The following is a 21053-nucleotide window of genomic DNA, read 5'->3' on the forward strand; positions in this document are numbered from 1 at the left end:
TCTCATCTCGCACGCTCATTCGGAACAAAAATACCATTGTTAACTGAACACGCATATAATATAGCCGACTGGTATTATAGCCCATATACCCATATCATCCATGCACCCTATTAACTATTTTGTCAAATACATTTCCATTTTCTGTAGATTTATTGATTAATTGATTGATTACTAGGATATTGAACCACTTTTGTGCACATTAAGGCTAAATTGCGTCAATGAAAATGAATATTTTAAAAATTCTCAAACTGTATTCCCCATGGCTAGTCGATCATATGTATGAGGTTTCTCATCTCATCGATCTGTTAAGTGGTTTCGGAGAAGATTTTTTACATTTTTATTTTCAATCCAATGTGGCTACCAGACCACATTACCGATGATATCATAAATTTAATTCTTCATTCACAGGTCATAGTTCAGATACAGTCGTGGCCAAAAATATTGGCACCTTTGCACTTTTTTCAAATAATGCACCATTTCTTCCAGAAAATTGTTGAAATTAAAAAGTCTTTTGGTATCCACATGAGTAGGGTAATAATGTTGCTTCTGGGACAGCCCGTTTAACATGGGAAATCCCTATCTAATGTCGTTTACCCCTATTTGGGAAAACACCCCTATTAATCCAAAAGACTATGGGCCCTTTGACCTTATGAACCATGAGTCAATTAATCTACTTGGGCTAATACATAATGAATATATTTTAATTGAGCTAGGGATGGGATTGGGTTGGGGGCTGTATATTATTATGACTCACACATACACAAAAGTTTAACCTCAACTTTAGTTGGGGTTTAACTTATGTGTATGTGTGAGGGATAGGGGTTCACAGATCTCTAGTGTGAACCTGTGATCCTTCTGACCTTATGGATCTTTTAACCTTTTACTCTTAATATCATCTGGTGAATCATCTTTGACCCACTCAAACAACGACCCTACAAATATTTGTTTATGTGTGGGAAATAATTTAATTCTCCTACAACTCTCCTCACCGTCTAATACATTAACAAAAAATGTTTGAGTTTGGTTTTTTATTAAGATATTTTAACTGAGCTAAGATAAAATGGTAAACCTCCCTCAATGTTCTTGTTTGAGCGCCTCCTCTCCCACATACCATTTTTAAATTAATGTATATATTTTCCTGACAACCATCAAAGTTTTCCGTCCACTCAAAAATATTTTTATCTTTTTTACCCAACTCACCAGTATTTAAATTAATTCTCTTATTTGTTTTGTGAACTTTTTTACCAGTTGCCTTTTCAATTATACCTATTTGATATTTTTCACATTCATTATGTTTTCCATTTATATACCAAGGTTGATTACACCTCCACTCTTTAGTCTGGTTGATACTTGGTTCTATCATTTATATAATAGTAAAAAAGGCGGCGGCAGCCCGTTAAAATCCCCAACCCCCCCTTTTTAACTTATCACTTATGTATATCTTATCACTTATATACTTATATATCCATAAGGGAGACTATCAATTCCATTTTCTAAAATAAACCTCTTATCATCAAAAGCCCCCAATGCTTTCTTATTTATCTCTTCTGAATATAATTGATGTTTATAACTTCTTATTCCATTAATCTTTCTAAACTCTTCTTTCTTTGTTGTTAAACAGTTATAATAATCCTTAAAGTTTATTGTTTCTTTTATGACATTTTTCTTTATGCCTTTTAACTTCTTATCAGTTTTTTCAACGTTATTCACAATATATTTATAAGCATAAGCCTTAGACCTCAATCCCACAAATTCACTCATGACATTTCCTCCTAATTCATCCTTAAACTTTCCAATCACCTTTTTATTTTTGGAGGAGAACAACTCACTCTCTGGGCTGTAATTACTAGTGTCATAGATATTAATGTCCTTTTTCATGTCTGAATAAACATCATCAGTATTAATTTGCAAAATAAAACTATCTGTATCCATATAAAGTAGATTAACATCATTTTGATATTTCTTCCTCAAGTTATTATAAAAGTAATCATACATTAATGACTTTGATAAATCAAGAATTGTTGTTCCAATATAAATAGGTTTGTTCATTTCAATACTCTCTTTAACCAAATGGATCGCACAAAAGTTCTCAGTAAAGACCTCAGCTCTAGTAAAACTCGGTCTATTAATTAATTTTGATGCTTGTTCCCAAGATGTTGATAGTCTGATATTTTGTCTTTTCCTCACATTCTCCATGGTCTTACCAAAGACCGCATTATTCATCAATTTATAAAAGTCTTTCTCAAAATCGGTTTTTGACTCTGTTCTTCTTTGTGTATTGAAATCAATGTACCCCCTTAACCAATGACTTTGATTGAACTTTAGAACCCTATGGATCTTCTCTACTCTTAGACCTTTTGATAAATATTGTCGCAAATTTCTTTGGTGTAGAACATAATTTTTCTTGTTATATAATGTAGTAAGTAATTTTTCTGTTGATTCACCTATATTAAATGATCGTTGATAATCACTTAACCACTCCTTCTTTGGACTTTCTTTCTCACAAGCAAATGGGAGATCTTTGTGTAGGTTATGGAGTTCCTCTGGATATTTTAAATCAATTTCAAAATAATAACCAACCTTTGAATCATCCAATTCTTTTTGTGTAGAGATACATACATCTTGTAAAACCTTTTTGTAATCTTTTTCCTTTACCCATCTAAGTTTTCCATAAGGAAGAGCCTGAGACATTGCCCAGCCATACAGGTTGTTTGCGTCATAGTACATCAAGTAAGAACTCTCTTTCGTTGAATCATAATTTGGAAGATATTTGTTATTTGCTTTTGCGTATCTCTTTGAACAGACTTGTGAAATTCCTCCTCTCTTTGCCTTTTCAATCATCAAAAGCATATCAACATCGGTTATCAAATCCAAATCTTGTTTTGTCATTTTCAACATCGCACTCCAGGCCAATCCAGGTGCTGTGTAGTAGTGAGCAGGATCCAATCCATATCCAGTGCGACAAACAGATCTAAAGGCTTCAAATACATCGGCCAATAAAAGCACATCAGTTTTGAGATACAAATCGTGATACTCGCCAAGATTCTTGATGTTATATTTTTCCCAAACATTTTGTGCGTGTACATAATCTTTATCAGATATATTACTGTTGTTTAATTTGTTATAGAAATTTTCTTTTGAAGGAAGTTGTGTTTCATTGAATCTCTCAAATGAGTCCATATAGTCATAGGGGTAAATTCCCTTTTGTGTTAGAAAATCTTTATCTAAAAAATACTCTGAAAGACATGGAAACTCTTTTAGATTTTGAACCAAGTTAACCAATGGACTTGCCATGAATTTAAATGTATCAAGAAATCTGATATGAGTAATAGGAGATGTGTGAATTGTTTTTGTGAATGAAATGTATTTCTGATCCGTGTTTGGAATTGCTGAGATACTTCCAGAAGTCTTTGAGAGTTCCTTGATAAATAGATGTGTATCATAATGGGCGTTGTTATGAAGAAAGACAGGAATGAAAGAGGGGAGTTGATAATTAATATTACAACTTTGATGAGCCGGACCTCTATATTTACCAGTGAGATGACAATGATCTCTAACCTTTAGACCTTCACCAATTTTTTCCTCACAAATATGACAGGCAGCCTTTGGTTGTCTAAATTCTCTTTTTTCTTTACTCGTCAAGGACATTGGTTTATTGGTTTCTCTCATTATCTTGGTTAATCGAACACAGTCTTTTTCTAGTCGTTTCACAAACTCCTCTGGGGTATTTGAGCCTCTATACATCTCTAACTTGTTATATTTATCACCAACGGATGATTTGATATAATAACAAAAACCGCAAGGAGTATGTTTTTGATATTTATTTGTGTATGATTCTTTTGGATCTGGAGAAGCAGTATCAATTTTTTCTAAAATACTTTCAAAATCAGCATATATAACAAATGGATGTTTGATCTTTTTCTTTGCATCTTTGAATGTGATCTTTGAGCCTTTTTTAGGCATGTTGATTACCGTTGATTTATGTTCGCCACAATAATTTGAATGTTTATCTAATCTTTCTTGTGAATTGAAGAAGTTAAGTCAACGCAAACAAATATATATTTTATTTGTTCTCTTACAGACTTGTGGTTTTATTAATTTAGCAATATTTTTAATGTATGTATAATGTGAATTTTCGTCTGAATTAAAATATAGAAGATTAATATGAGTTTGTTTACAATTGCCAGAAAGCTTTAAAACCTGAATGTTGTTTGTTTCTGTTAGACCATAAACATTAACTGATAAATTATTCATCTTTTCAAATTTAGGAATATCATTTAAAGTCATTGGAAACTTTAGATCTTTCGTATTTAATGTATTCTCATATTTTTTATAATGAGATACTCTTTCATCATGAAAATGTGGAGGATGTAAGTGTGCTAAAATAGACCAGAGAAAACATTTATTGTCTTTATTTTTGATATTGATAACTGCTTTTCTATTTTTGATAACACTGGGTAAATCAATGTAAGAAGAAGCTTTTAGAGGATCTGATTTAAGAATATGAATGTCTATGTAAATAATTTTTCCTATATTGAATCCACTTCCTACGATTGAATTATCCACATCTTGCTCTTGTTTAATATGTTCATCATAGACTCCTGATGTTTTAAAATCTTGATATGAAGATATAAAGTGTGGCTCAGTTCTCATGTATGGTGCATCTATAACTCCTTCATCCTTTGTCATTTCTAATTTTACTCCCATATAAAATTTAAGTGGTTTCATTTCCTTTAGTGTTTTTTCAATCAACGTTTGAACAGCAGGTTTAACTATTTCTACAGCATCAACTATAGACTCTGGTTCAGGAGGTTTGAAGTTAAAGACTCTTATTTTAATATGTCCTTTGAATGCTCCATCAGAGTTTTTAGTTGTGATAAAATTTGATAAATGTAGATTTGTTTTAAGATGTATTTTGAAGCCTTTCTTGAGGATATTTTTATTACATGTAGAACAGTGTTTTGTTTCAGGTGGAAGAGGGGAAAGTTTGTTTAAAATGTTGTATGTATGTTTTGCGGTGAGAATATGTTGTTTATAATATTTTACTTCCTTCTCGCAAGTATCACAATAAACCATATTTATAGCGTGAGAAAACGTGGTGTTTTATATATATCACTGTGCTTAAAATAAAACACTTTTGAGCTTTACAGCTCCGTTTTATATATATCGCTGTGCTTAAACTAAAACACTTTTTCACTCAGAATCATCTAAGTCATAACTATCACATGAATACTCAGAATCATACTCAGAGTCATCAATAAAGCTACTCTCATAACTATCATTTGAGCACAAACTATTAGTATCATAACTATCATCTGTATTCAATGAAATACTATCATCACCATCGTCCAAGTTCAATGAAATACTATCATCACTATCGTCTGAGTTCAATGAAATAGTAAAATCTTCACTGCTGTATTGACTCATATTTAATTAGCAAGAAAAATATTCCCATCAATATCTATATACTTTCTTTCATTAACAGATTCAATCTCTACAATTTTTATATCAAAAGTTATCTTTAAATAATCTCTAACTATCATAGAACGAAATGACATTTCACCAGAAATATTAACATCATTCATTTTACTTAGATCTACACCCTTTGGATTATTAAAGAAAATACAAATGTCTCCTCTAGAATTATTAATGGTCTTATCATTCTTTTTCAAAGTATCGTGGTCAATCACTTTTTCAAGCTTTGAATAAATTGCCAGGAGTAGAGGAGAAACTTTTGTTAGATTTACTTTAATGGATGTCTTTCCAGGTATAGTTAGAGCTCTTCCTTTAAATGAAATAGAGGGGCTCATGTTATTTTCCATAACTGGTTTTACCCAAAAATTTCCATATTTATCTTTGTTCAATTTAACATCTTTGACATATTTTTCTATATCTTCCACCGAAGTAGAGATTGATTGAAATTTGTCTTTTGTGCTTTGAAACATTGTATTTATTAATGAATAAACTTGCGTTTAGTTTAAGCAAAAATTTACCACATAAATATGATAAGTTCTGAAGGATATTTAGAATTTCCAGACTCTCCATATGATAAATTAGAGAATTGTCCGGCTTGTGATAGAATAGGGCTTAATAATGAGGGTTCATATAAACAATGTATTTTCTGTGATTTAATTTTAATTAATGATAATAAAAAATATAAAAAAATATATAACTCTTTTAAATTAGAACCAAAAATGAATTACTTTACAAGATTAATAAGAGAGATGAATGTTAAGTATTGTGATGATAATACACCATTTCTTTCAAGGGAAGAGACTATTTGTATTGAGGAAATGTATAAGGGTTTAATGATATTTATTATTCAAAATAATTTTAATGGAAATGTTAATACAAGATACTATATAAATAAAATAATGAATTATTTTGAAATTAAACCCGAACTCAGGATAAAATATAGAGTTTCTAAAATAGCTCAAAAAAAGTTAGATGACTTGTTTTCCAAATATATAAATGAATGATTTTTTACCCGTTTGGGAAAATAAGATAAAATTTAATAACCATAAAAACATTCCAAATTCATTGAGATGTCTAATAGTTGGTTCAAGCGGATGTGGAAAAACCTGTTTACTTTTAAAGATGCTCCTTGGTCCTAATTTTTTAGATTATGATAATTTAATAATTTTTACAAAGTCAAGTTTTCAACCCGAGTATCAACTACTCTCACAGGGTTTTAATGCAGGTCTTAAAAAGGAAGAGATTATCGGTTTATTTAAACTTCAAAACAAACTGAATGATTATAATATTGAAGATATAATACAATTATTTTGTGATACACAGAAATCAAAATCGAAACCCATAACTTGTATTCTCAGTGATAATACGGATGATATACCTTCACCTCAAGATTTAGATAAATCAAAAAAGAACCTCGTCATCTTTGATGATTGTGTTAATGAGAGAAACCAAACAGTAATGGATAGCTACTATACAAGAGGGAGACATTCTTCTTGTAATTGTATATATCTTAGTCAATCATATTTTCAACTCCCTCGACGCTCAATAAGAAACAATGCCAATACTTTTATTTTATTTAAGTTAAATTCAATAGATGTAAATAATTTTTGGAGAGATAATTGCTCTACGTTATGTAGTAAAAAAGAATTTGAAAATTATATGAAACACACGATTGGAAAATATAAATATATTGTTGTGAAACAAGATGAGATACTAAATGATATTTTTCAATAAATAAATACAGAAAATGAATACCGAAGAAAGAGAAAGAAAGTTTAAGGAACATCAACAATTAGTTTCAAAAGTTGTTAAACAACAGGAAGAGATAAAGAAGAAACGGAGACAGAAACTAACTGGTGAAGAAGCCTTTGAAAGAAAACAAGAGAAATTCTTTAAACCACTTTTGAAAACTCAACACTCACCTACAGTTCCCACGGTAGAATTTACTCCGAAAAAACTTCAAATGCTCAAAGATTTTAGTCAGATAACAAAACAAGAACTTGGTGAATTAGAATATGATGACGAGGGATTATTTCGGAAACTTGAGGAGGTAAATCAACCCCCTAATTATGTTGTGGAAGCTCTTCAAAACAATGAATATTCGGCGGGTTCAAAAACCAGAGCAGGTCTCATTCCAACAGAAGAACCAGCAGTGTTTCATCTTGTGGAAGAAAAGGTATTGATATTTAATGATGAATTGATGTTCTTGAGTTCTACTCAACCAAATGTTAAATTAACTCCAAGATTAATGTTTCTTCTAACAAACCCCGGATTCAGCGGTTCAAAATATTTTGAGGAACCACTTGATATGGAAAGAGAGGAAGATAGGGTATATATTGAGTTGCTAAATGCACTTGATTATGGAGTTTCTGTTGCTGGTAAAAGTAAGAAGAATGAGAAGGAGAAACATATTATTGATGCTTTAAGTAAGCTTGGTTCGGGTGTTAGTTTTCTTCCAAATGACCCATCACAATTAGTTAATAGGCTATTATTGTTGTTAGGTAGTAAGAAGGCTGGAAACAACAATTGTTTTAATGAATCCTCAGCCATTTTAGATCAGTTGATGAACATGAAAATAATTAATAAATGTCAATACAAAGATATTTTATTAGATATTAAATAAGATGAGAAGCACAATTCTTAGTTTTAATTTCACAACGAGCGATTACACAGCTTCATTCCCTTACCCACTACAACTTGACCCCCTTACCTCATATGAGGCATCTTTATTGTCAATGGAAACTTATAATACCTTGTTTAATATCACAGAGAAAAACAACAAGTTTAGTTATAATCCAGGAAGTGGATATAAAACTATAACCGTTTCACCTGGAGCTTACGAGATTTCTCAAATATCTTCAGAAGTCTCTCGCCTTATGAAAGAAAAAGGTGATGAACCAAAAATATTGTAATAGATATTCAAAAACACACTTCAAAATCAACTATTAAACTTAAAAATAATTATAAAGTTGATTTCACGATTGAAAATTCGTTTAGAGAGCTATTGGGTTTCTCTTCAAAAAAGATTGAAAATAACGGGACGTTTTACAGTGATAATGTTATCCAAATATCCTCCGGTATAAATTCAGTATTAATTCATTGTGATTTGATTGATGGTGCTTATAACGATGGAATAAGAACAAATACAATATTTTCATTCAGTGCATACTCAACCCCGATTGGTTATAAATTTAATATGGAACCAAAAAATCTTGTCTATTTACCTGTGTCAGGAAAAACCATATACAGAGTAAATTTTAGGATAACCGACCAAGATAATCGTATGATATCCTTTAATGATGAAATTATATCCATCAGAATTCACCTACGTGAAGTTTTTCAATAAATAAATAATGGTTATTGTAAGAAAACACGAGTTGGGAAAATATAAAATAATTACAGGGGAGGGCATGTTCCTTTCACCAGACTATACAAGGTATGTGGGTAAAGGATACTATAAACCTAAGAGACAACGGGGTGTGGGTCATCAATTTCGAAATAAAGGAGATGGGATAATTGATACTCTAATGGGTATTGGTTCAACCATTCTTAAACATAAAGACCTAATTGGTTCAACTGCTTCTCTCATGGGAAATGTAGCAGGTGTTGTAAAGAGTATAAAAGATGCTCAAAAGGAGTCCCATAAATTACAAGCAATCAAAGAAATTAAAAAAGGTAAAACTCAACTATCTTCACAAGAACGACAAAAAATCATTAAAATACTTGGGTCAGGGTTTCAACAATTTTAATACTATATAAATACAAGTATGGAAGCGATTGATAGTATCTATGATTTGGATGATACGATTATCATTTCAAACTCTACTAAAAAGGAAGACTATTTTAAGGTAAATGCTATTACAGGAACCGACTGGAATTCAAACGGAACAAAAAGTTTTGAAATAAATAATCAACAAACTTACTTGAATATAGCTGATAGTTTCTTGCTGTGTAAATTTAAATTCACTAAGGCTGCGAATAATACTAATGCTACACTCGTAAATGATTTCTTCTGGAAAATGTTTGACAGTGTTCGCCTGTATATTGGAACACAAGAGGTTGAAGCGGTTGATTATGTCTCTGCTACATCTGAAATGATGAAATTTACACTATATTCGTTTGGTGATAGAATGGGTAAGGGAGCTGTTGAAGGCTTTATTCCTGATATGTCAACGGGAACAAACACAGACCCTGGTTATAGTCAAAGGAAGTCAATGTATAATGATGACGCAAAAGCTGAGAATAGTTTTACCGTAGCAGTACCTCTTAAAGGTATATTTGGATTTTGTGATTATGATAAAGTTTTGTATGGTCTTAAAATTAGATTTCAACTACAAAGGAATGATAATGTAAATAGATTGCTTTTTGGGGCTGAAAATGCTTTTGGCGACAATAATAAATTTGTTATTAATGATTTGTGTTGGTATATCAATGAATATACTCCTAATCTTAAAACGGAGGAGATGTTAAATAGAAGACTTAACTCAAAGAAACCGCTAAATGTATCATACCTTAAAAGAAGATGTCAACACGTTAAACTGGAACACACTACCTACACTTGGAATTTGGGTGTTCTTGAAGGAAAGCCACGATACCTATGGCTCATTTTTAAAAAACCAGATGGAGAGGAGGGTACTAATAAGAATAATGCGCTGAGTGATAATGCTAAGGTGAAACAACTTCGGGTTTCTCTTGATGGCACATTTTATCCGCGAGATAGATTGGAAATTGATTGGGAAAAAAATGATTATGCGGAAGCCTACAAGTCCTACCAAAAAGTGTGTGAAAGTAATGGTAATAATGATCCTATTTTGGATATGGTTGCATTTAAAGGTTTATATACAATCTACGCAATTGACCTGAGTTCTCAAAAGGAAACTATAAAGTCTAATCGAGTGGATACTTCTCTATACATTGAAAGAGGGGAGAGTGAAGAGGTTAATGCATATTGTTTGCTTTTGGAGGAAACAGAATTACAGATTAATACAGATAATGGTGTTATGATTAATATCACATAGGTTTTTTCTCATAAATAAATGGTTGGGGTATATGTTAATCAAATCAATCTTAATAAATTAACATCTTGTATTCAAAATCAAAAGCCTTGTATTATTAATGTTAATACAATTCAAAGAAAAGGAGCTGTAAGAATTGATGTTTTACTCACACACACACAAGTAAAAACACTAAATGATGTTGGATCACTTAAAATTAAAATGACGAAACCTATGTTAAAGAAATATTCAATAGATGAGTCAAGAGGAGGATTTCTCCCGTTTCTAATTCCTTTATTTGCTGGTTTAAGTGCGGCGGGAGCATTGACTGGTGGTATTTCAGCAGCGGTAAAAACTGCTAACGAAAGGAAGGCACAACTAAAAGCTCAAAAAGAATTGGAAAGACATAACAAGGAGTTGGAGAAACAAATTAGTGGAAGTGGTGTAATTGTAGATTTTGCTCAAAAACTTGAAAGTCTACCTGATAAAGCTAGATTGTTGGTTGGAGATATGCTTTCCTCTATCGCTCAAGCGGGTGTTAAACTAACTAAACGGGGTAATGGATTGTATCTTTCTCATAAATAAATGGATAAATGGTTTAAACAATTTGGAAAGAATACAACGTCAAATATAGAACTAGCTAAGTATTGTAAAACACTAAAAATTGATAATGTGGTTATTTGTATGAGAGATGAATTAATACATATAAATAAGAATACAAAGAATATTATTATGAATTTAGACACACAGAATGGTTCTCATTGGGTTTGTATTCATAATAGTCAGGATAAATATTATTTTGATAGTTATGGTATGCCACCACCTGTTGAAGTAATACAATTCTTACAGAATGGTGTTTATCAAACATTCCAAGTTCAAGAAATTAATTCTAAATGTTGTGGCCAATTATGTTTATATGTATTATTTCAACTCAACAATAATGAAAATTTTTATGATATCATTTTTTATCTAATATAAATGACCTATGTTGGAAAAGATGGTTCTATCTTTGGAAAATCCTCTCAGGATATTGATTTATCAAATTATTATACAAAGGCACAGGCTGAACGACAAAAATATAGTGTAAGTAAAAATATTAATATGAAGAATACTTATAAATTAATCAATTATCCAAACCCTACAGATGCGAATGACTTGATTAGATTCAGTGATTTATCACAATATATATCTTTAAAGAAAACAGCACGTTTTGTGAAACAAGTAAAATTTACAACCACAACACCTGGTTATACTGACCATACACCTTTCCTCATTGAATTTAACTACCTGCTTACAATTAAATTTTATAAAGAAGGACATTTAGTTAATATGCGAATTAATAAATGGGGGTATGATATGCCTGATTTAGGGTATAATTGGTCTTTTTCAATAAACATAGAAGACCTACATGATTTAAATCAGTCTCGTAAAGAAGAATATTATCCACTTGGTGAAGATAAGGATTTATGTGGAAGTACAATTAGTAAACAACAAATACGTGATTTTAAGAAAATAAAAATATATGATAGTATAGCGATGGTTCGCATGACAAAGAAGGAAGGTAATGAGATAAGGATAGAAAGCCGAGGAATACAAACCGATTTGGTAGTGGGAAGATGGGGTGGTATTACCTGTCATAATATTAATCTCACATATATTTCTGATACATAAATGGCAGGAAGAAGACTACAAGAGAATTATAATTTTTGTATTCAAGGATACCTACAAGAAAAGGGTGCTCGGTATTACATACCTTATGATTTGGAGCATATACATGGGAATTTTGTCATAAAAAACTGGCCTTATACTGATATTGTTAAACCCACAAATAGAGACTTGTTTAAAATATTAAATAAAAATGAACTTCTCAAAGTTATGAAATATAAAACTCTTTTAGAAATCGTCAACAAATCTTATTGGTATCCTATTATGAGAAAAATAATTATAGATACAAGAATATCTCAAAATCCAGATGAGTATATGTATAATATTCTTTGGGGTTTAAACTCAAGGGTAGCAAGGGATGAGGAAGGAGTTGAAGAAGAGAAGGAGAAAAGAGAGAAAAGAGAGAAGGAGGAGAGGGAACAAAGAGAGAGGGGGGAGAGGGAGATGGAAATCAGAGCGATTCAAAAAAGAGTGGATGTATTACAGCAAGAAGATAAATCTCAACTCACCGAAGAGGAAAATAAAGAAAGAATGAATGCTGTGAAAATATTGATATCAAAAATTGCTAAGATAAATGAGGAAGGAGTTAAAGAAGAGAAGGAGGAAAGAGAGAAAAAGGAGAAGGAGGAAAGGGAGAAAAAGGAGGAGGAGAGGGAGGAAAGGGAGAAAAGAGAGAAAAAGGAGAAGGAGGAAAGGGAGAAAAAGGAGGAGGAGAGGGAGGAAAGGGAGAAAAGAGAGAAGGAGGAAAGGGAGAAAAGAGAGAAGGAGGAGAGGGAGCAAAGAGAGAGGGAGGAAAAATATAAAAAGATGGAAATCAGTGAGATTAATAAAAGATTGAAGGTATTACAGCAAATAAATCAAACTCAACGCACTGAGGAGGAAAATAAAGAAATGAGAAGTCTAATGAAAATATTATTTTCAAGAATAACGACGTCAATGTCTTCAGTTTCAGGGAGGAGATTTAAATGAGAAAGTGGGGATAAAGAAGAAGAAGAAGGAAAAGATTATGTGGTTGATGATGTCGGTGTAATTGACTTTAGTTAGTTTTATTTGTAAATAAATGGAGGAGAGAGTGAAGGCATTCCTTAGGATTCTTTATGTTTTAAAAATCAAGATTGAAATGTATATGTTGAAAACCAAAAAGGTTTTGATACTCTGTCGGAATTTTTCTGATAAATAAATATGAGTTATTGTCTCAAATGTAAAAAGAAAACTAAATCTAAAAATATCTCTTATGTTAAAGCTAAAAATAATAGAGTTTGTCAAAAAGGAATATGTCAAGTGTGTGGCTCTAAAAAGTGCCAATTCATCTCTCCTAAAAGAGGAGGAGACATACAAAAGTTTCTGTCAGGAAGTAAATTTACAACAACTGGAATTCCAGGGGAATTACACCTTCCAGGGTATTCTTTCTGTGGTCCAGGAACAAACTTGGATAAAAGATTAGATGAGGCTAACAATCCTAAACCTTGGTCTAAACCTACAAATAGGGTTGATGAAGTGTGTATGAAGCATGATATTGCTTATGGGGATGCCACTACGTTGACTGAAAAACATAAAGCCGACAGCGAAATGTTGTATAATTTGTCTTTGATACAAAATCCAACGTTGAGAGAGAAAGTTGATAGGTTTATTGTGAGAAATTTGATAAATGCTAAATTGAAACTTGGTCTTGGTTATTCCTCAAAAAACTATTAGGCTCTAATGATGTCATCAAGACTGAGGAGCTTTTGGCTGAAGAATTACACAAACCTATAATCACAAAGTTTAAAAGAAGGAAGGTTTATTCTAAATACACCGACCACATATGGTCCGCTGATTTAATTGAATTGAATAATGACAGGGGATACAGGTATGCTTTAACCGTTATTGATTTGAGGAGTAGATTTGCCTGGGTTGTCCCTTTAAAAAAAAAAAGGGGTGATACTTTAATGTTAGCCTTTAAGCTAATATTTGATCGGGATAAAAGGAAACCAAAGAAGTTATGGACTGATGAGGGAACAGAGTTCTATAACAAAATATTCATGAAATTTCTTAAGGGGAAGGGTATTAAATTATACAGCACCTTTAATGAAGGAAAGGCAGTTGTTATTGAGCGTTTTAATCGTACTTTGAAAGAGAAATTATATTAAAAATTCACACAACTCGGTTCTCAAAAATGGGTGTATTTAATTCAGGATATTGTAGATAATTACAATAATACAGTTCATTCATCAACAAAATCAAAACCATCAGAAACATTTACAAAATTAGAATATGAAAAGGAGATTAATTTGAGAAAGCCCAAGTTCAAAGTTGGTGATATGGTAAGGATATACAAATGGAAAAGCCATTTTGAGAAAGGTTATACACAAAAATGGACTCGTGAATTATTTAAAATCATTGATGTAATGGATACAGTCCCTTGGACTTACAAATTAAATGATTTAAATGGAGAAGAAATCTTGGGTTCATTTTACTCGCAAGAATTACAAAAAACAAAGCTAATAATTCATTAAACAACATTTCTATTCACCCCACCCAGATTAGCTAATTTAATTAGTGGTAATAAAAAAAATATTAAATAAACAAAAATCATAAGCCACACCCACACAGACCACGCCCACACAGACCCCACCCACACAGACCCCGCCCACACAGACCCCGCCCACACAGACCACACCCATCATCCCCCACCCCCAGTGCGTCCCCCACCCTTGATCCCCCCTCATCCCACCCCCACCTTCCCCACACACACAAGGGGAGGGGAGGGGTGGGATGAGGGGGGGCCAAGGGAGGGGGACGCACCTTCCTGTCCCTTTTCCTTTATTCTCTTTTTGTAATTAAGAATTAAATAATTGTAAACAAAACAAATATATATAAATATTGAAAACATTAAAATCTTTATATTATTAAAACATTTTTCTTGAGGTATACATTCAACTTCTCCCCAGCATAAGTCATCAATTTCTTCCCAGCACAAGTCAAAGGTTGGTTCAGCAGATGTCTTCAGGTTTTGAATCTCTTTCTATTAAAGACAAGAGGGGAGAGATATTTATTTTATATTTATGTTCCATGTCAAAGCGTCTTGAAAAGCGCTATACAAAATAAATGTATTATTATTATTATTATTAATATAGGGTCGGATGCCCTTCCTGACACCAACCCTGAATCACCTCTTACGATGCGCAGGGATATGGTGTACCTATTATAAACGGTGAACCACACACACGTGTACTGAGGGCGTATATTACACACATGCACACACATGCTTACCTCGAAAAAATCCAGCTTAGCGTCAAGATCGTTGAGTTGAAAATGTAGAGGTTCACAGGTTGGTAGGAAATAACCACTCCTTGGGGGATCAAAATCATCCCACTCAAAATTTTGGTCTTCGAGGTTAATACTGCAAACAAAATAAGGAGAAATTACTATTATATGCTGAAGTAAGCCTGACAAAACATCACACACACGCACACACACACACACACACACATTCACAGATACATACACGCACACACACACACACATACACACACACATACACACACACACACATACACACACACACACACACACACACAATCTCATTTTTTCATTTCTGTTCCTCACAATTCGATCTCTCTATTTTAATCACAGACACACATGCACACACATACACATACACACACACACATGCACACACACATGCACACACCTCTCGTTTTTTATTTTCTATCATACCTTTCACGTGAATTTTCTAAGAACGGTGAAACATTGAATTCATTCTGAGCCCACCATCTCGGAGGTAGGTTATTCAAACCCGTATTCAGTTCGTTGTGGAACTCTTGAGAAACAACTTGAAATTCTGCCAGGATATTTACAATATTTGAATTGCTGCAATGAATAGGAAAAATAAATTATTAGTTGTATAATTAATCACATACAAAGCTCTCATTAACAGTGTTTAATACCAAATGAACTTACCAATGTCCTGGCGAGTATTCTTCATCAGAGGAAAGACTGGAATAAGACAAGCTCATCTTCGTTCACAATGTTTAAATGTCCCATTCGGAGACCTCTCTTTTTATAATGAACAAAATGTATTTCGGGGAACTGAAGTGCTTGTCAGCTTTTGGAAACTGAGGGCGTGTGTTTGTGAAAAACAGGAAACAAGACAAAGAGAATTCCTTGGAAGTTATCCAAGTGAAACAACGTCATTTCTCAACAGTGAGCTATTAATTAGAAAAGGTTCGAGTGGTATATAAATGGAAAACAAAATGAATGTAAAAAATATCAAATAAGTATAATTGAAAAGGCAACTGGTAAAAAAGTTCACAAAACAAATAAGAGAATTAATTTAAATACCGGTGAGTTGGATGAGACGGTGAGGAGAGTTGTAGGAGAATTAAATTATTTCCCACACATAAACAAATATTTGTAGGGTCGTTGTTTGAGTGGGTCAAAGATGATTCACCAGATGATATTAAGAGTAAAAGGTTAAAAGATCCATAAGGTCAGAAGGATCACAGGTTCACACTAGAGATCTGTGAACCCCTATCCCTCACACATACACATAAGTTAAACCCCAACTAAAGTTGAGGTTAAACTTTTGTGTATGTGTGAGTCATAATAATATACAGCCCCCAACCCAATCCCATCCCTAGCTCAATTAAAATATATTCATTATGTATTAGCCCAAGTAGATTAATTGACTCATGGTTCATAAGGTCAAAGGGCCCATAGTCTTTTGGATTAATAGGGGTGTTTTCCCAAATAGGGGTAAACGACATTAGATAGGGATTTCCCATGTTAAACGGGCTGTCCCAGAAGCAACATTATTACCCTACTCACATGTGTATTTCTTTGGTTTGCAGCGGAATAAAACAAAAAAACGGTGAAAAAATGACTAAATATTAGCTTATTCCACAGACAAATTCGAAAATGGCCTGGACAATATTATTGGCACCTTTTAGAAGTTGTTAGGAATAATTAGATTTCAAGCAGGTGAATCTCCTTTACTTTGGAATTGAACTCACCTGTGGTGAGTTTTTGTTGCTTGCAATATAAAAATCACTCATTCAACCAGTTTGAATAGAGAAAAGGAGTCATTCTGCTGTTTTGTGTCACTGTGTGTACCGCAATGAGCATGGAGAAACGAAAGAAAACCAGAAATTGTCTGAGGATATCAGACACAAGATTGTAGCCAAGCATGGACAATCCAAAGGCTACAAGTCAATCTCCAGAAACCTTGAAGTTCCTGTGTCCACTGTACGCAATGTTATCAGGAAGTTTAAGGCCCATGGCACTGTAGCCAACGTCCCTAGACGTGGCCACAAGAGAAAACTTGATCGAAGATTCCAGCGAAGGATTGTTCTAATGGTGGGGAAAACACCTCGATCAACTGCCAAGCAGATTCAAGCTGGCCTTCAGACACAAGGCATGACAGTTTCAACTTGCACCATCGTCATCACCTCAATTAAAGGGGTTTCTATGGTAGGAGACCCAGGAGGACCCCACTCCTGGGAGAAAGACATAAGAAGCCTGACTGGAGTTTGCCAAAACACACCTGAACAAGCCAAAATCCTTCTGAGAGAATATCCTGTGGACAGATGAGTCCAACTTAGAGCTTTTTTTTGGTAAAGTACATCATCTCTATGCTTACAGAAAACAAAATGAAGCCTTCAAAGAAAAGAACACCTTCCCTACAGTCAAACATGGAGGAGGTTCAGTGATGGTCTGGGGTTGCTGTGCTGCCTCTGGCACTGGGTCCCTTGAATGTGTGCTTGGCATCATGAAATCAGGAGATTATCAAGGCATTTTGGAGCGCAATGTTCAACCCAGTGTAAGAAAGCTGGGTCTCCGTCGAAGGTCATGGGTCTTGCAGCAGGACAATGACCCGAAACACTCTTCAAAAAGCACCCAGGAATGGTCAAGGCAAAACGCTGGAGTGTTCGGAAGTAGCCAGCAATGAGTTCAGATCTAAATCCTATTGAACACCTATGGGGAGATCTGAAAACAGCAGTTGGGAGAAGGCACCCTGCAAATCTGGGAAAATTGGAGCAGTTTGCACAAGAAGAGTGGACTAAACTGCCAGTAGAGAGGTGTAGGAAGCTCTTTCATGGCTATAGGAAGCGCTTGACTGCAGTTATTTTGTCCAATGGCTGTGCTAACAAATATTAATTCGAGGGTGTCAATAATTTTATCGATGCCATTTCTTTTTATTTTCTGATTTAAAAGGACTAGGGCATGCCCGTACTATATATATATCTAAAATTATATCCCCCCCCCTCTATTTACATGAAATGGTTTGGTCCATGAAATGTTTTGGTCCATTCGCAACGCCAAAGCGAACGGCGAACGCTTTACATGAAATGGTTTGGTCCATGAAATGTTTTGGTCCATTCGCAACGCCAAAGCGAACGGCGAACGGCTTGCGAGTACAGAACTGCTACCATCAAGTAGAAAGAGAAGAGAAAAAAAATGAAAAGGAAAAACATTCCAAACCGCGAGGGAAAACAACACGGCACGTCGACACAACAACGTGTCCTGTGATTGGCCGTACGTGGCTGCCAGTAGCTGCCCCCAAAAAAAAGCTTTCACCGTCCGGCGACTGAATTTAAGGGGAAAAATAAAACGCTCTTCGCTTAAAACAACGCCCTTCGCTCTGACTGAATTGGGACAATGTTTTTATGTTTTTAATTGAATTACTATCCGTAATGGCGCACGCTCTCACGGGAGCTCCGGAAGGTCGTATATCGCAGTTACGATGAATCGCAAATTAGTTTTTATTAGTTTTATAATTAGTTTTAAAACATAGTTTAACGGCAACATAGTTTGCCGACGGGAAATAAATGAATACGCTCTCAAATGTGCCATCCGAGGCAGAGTGTGTCCGCCACGTTCGGCACACGCGATAGCTCGCTGCTCTCTGATTGGTTGAATCGTTTTTTGGACATAGCTCGGTAAGTAATTGTCCGATTAATATGAAACCTTGAAAAGGCACATCCTCGGGTCCCCAGCAATATACCTGGCAAGTTTCAAGTATATCGGACCCGTGGTTGTCGAGAAACAGCGGTCACAGACAAACAAACACACACACACACAGACACACACACACACACACACACACAGAGATTAGTGGAATTATAGATAGATATATACTGTATTAAGTTCTGAATCAAAAACAAACCTTCTGTAATATTAACAGTGAACTAAAGAATTGGGGAGACCAAATACTTTTGTCAATTTAAACTTGTTTTTAGAGAAAATTGTGTTATTTGAAAAATTTTCAAGGGTGCCAAAAAGTGCAAGGTTTTGTCCACGACTGTATATGAAGTTTCAGATTTTTATGGATAAGGATTTTGATTCAACCAATTATGCATGGAATACCACGTCACTGATGGGGTACAATGCCATCGTTATTCCCCTATATATCCCATGGGAAGTTGGTGACACATTCCAAGTTTAATTTTTTGTTGTTGAGCGATTTTGGAGATGTCAAAATCTTTTTCCTTTAATCCATTATGGCTGCCACCATGTGACCTATGATGTCAAAGTTATAAATAAAATATTCACCATGCGGAGTCACTCCGATGTTTAATGTTTGACATTGATTGAACAAGCAGTGAGAGAATTTTTTTTAAAGTGAATATATATATATATATATATATATATATATATATATATATATATATATATATATATAGATGTGTACACACACAAAGAGATGATATCCAAAATTTTCCATTAATTCAATATGGCTGTCATATCATCAGACTTGTGATGTCAGCGTTATGAACAAAATATTCTCCATGTGGAGTCACTCCTATGTTGAAAGTTTTGCATCGATCGGAGAAGCAGTTGCACACAAAATTAGAACGACACTCTGTAGAGTGCATACTTCTGCAAGGCTGAACAATTTACGTTTTGTATCCCACTGATAGGCCAAATCTGGATTCGGACCTGAAACAAAATCTAGTCGGCTTGTTCTTGTCACCTAGCCAACTCATCCGCCTCATTTTGTTTGAATCTGTGCATAAGTTTTTGAAATATCATGCTGTAAATCGTTTTTGGCCCCATCTCTCGATGGTGAAGAAAGTCGTCATCATCGTTTTACGGCCATTTACATGCTTGCATGTGTAAGCTGTGATTCACCTAATGGCTGCTTCGCTAAAAGGCATATTTGAGGCCTCTTCTTTTTGGGGCCGATGCCCTTCCAGAAGCCACCACAGAATAAGCTGTGGACCTAGCCTTTGACTAAATAGACATACCCTGCAAGGCAGCAGGGGATTTGCAATCAGAGTTTCCTTCTCCTTGGTGGAATGCCTCCCGAGGCAAAAGAGCTCCACCTACCCTGGTTGGATTGGTGAGTGTCACAGCAAGTCCTCACAACGGAGGGCCATGCACACTACGCCTCTAGGGTAGCAACCTACTCCGAGATCCTCCAGACATTTAGCCAGTGCCCTCAAGAGCATTGTTGCTACGGTGCACCACTAGGAGGTAATCATAAAGTATTGGCAAGGGTAGATGCTATGTCTAGGGTGTCAATAATTTTGTCAATGCCATTTCTTTTTTGAAAAGCCTTCAAAGGAAAGAAGGGCTTGCAACACTCGGCCTTCTTTTCGCTCGCAGAGCTATCCAGGCAACTTGCCGCAGTTCCTGTACACCAGAGGCCTATGAAGCCTGAGAACCTATACCATAGATGGCAACTGACCCACATTGCATGTATTTGACCCGTCTTGTTTCTGAAAACTCGCAGAGCATTTTAGTATTGTCAAAACCCATATTGGTTGGGAAGTATGATCAATTTTAAAAATGCAATGTTCGCTTCCGTTTCACTCGCAAGGATTGATACACTGATTGGTAGACCTGCAGCGACCTCGAGCGAATATGCAAGGTTTCTCCCTGTTTTCCAGTTTTTCATTATTTTCGTTCATTTGTTCTCCAAATACCCCAATTTAT

At 34.3% G+C, this 21053-nt stretch overlaps 1 protein-coding gene and 1 long non-coding RNA gene across 3 annotated transcripts in view; one reads left to right on the forward strand and one right to left on the reverse strand.

Moving 5' to 3' along the window:
* LOC137430212 (DENN domain-containing protein 3) overlaps positions 1 to 21053 on the forward strand; it is a 219002-nt gene that overhangs the window by 124320 nt on the left and 73629 nt on the right. The gene's annotated exons all lie outside the window — the stretch shown is intronic.
* On the reverse strand, positions 14911 to 16236 carry LOC144892647 (uncharacterized). 2 transcript variants are annotated; one of them, XR_013623852.1, is made up of 4 exons: positions 16077 to 16236; positions 15834 to 15986; positions 15387 to 15516; positions 14911 to 15138 (listed from the first exon to the last, which is right to left on the reverse strand). It is a non-coding gene; the product is annotated as an uncharacterized LOC144892647 (long non-coding RNA). The 2 variants fall into 2 exon arrangements; XR_013623851.1 differs by having other exon boundaries at positions 15834 to 16206.

This window comes from Myxine glutinosa, chromosome 6 (genome assembly GCF_964187855.1).
Source record: "Myxine glutinosa chromosome 6, kmMyxGlut1.1, whole genome shotgun sequence".
In the NCBI taxonomy this organism is placed as follows: domain Eukaryota; kingdom Metazoa; phylum Chordata; class Myxini; order Myxiniformes; family Myxinidae; genus Myxine; species Myxine glutinosa.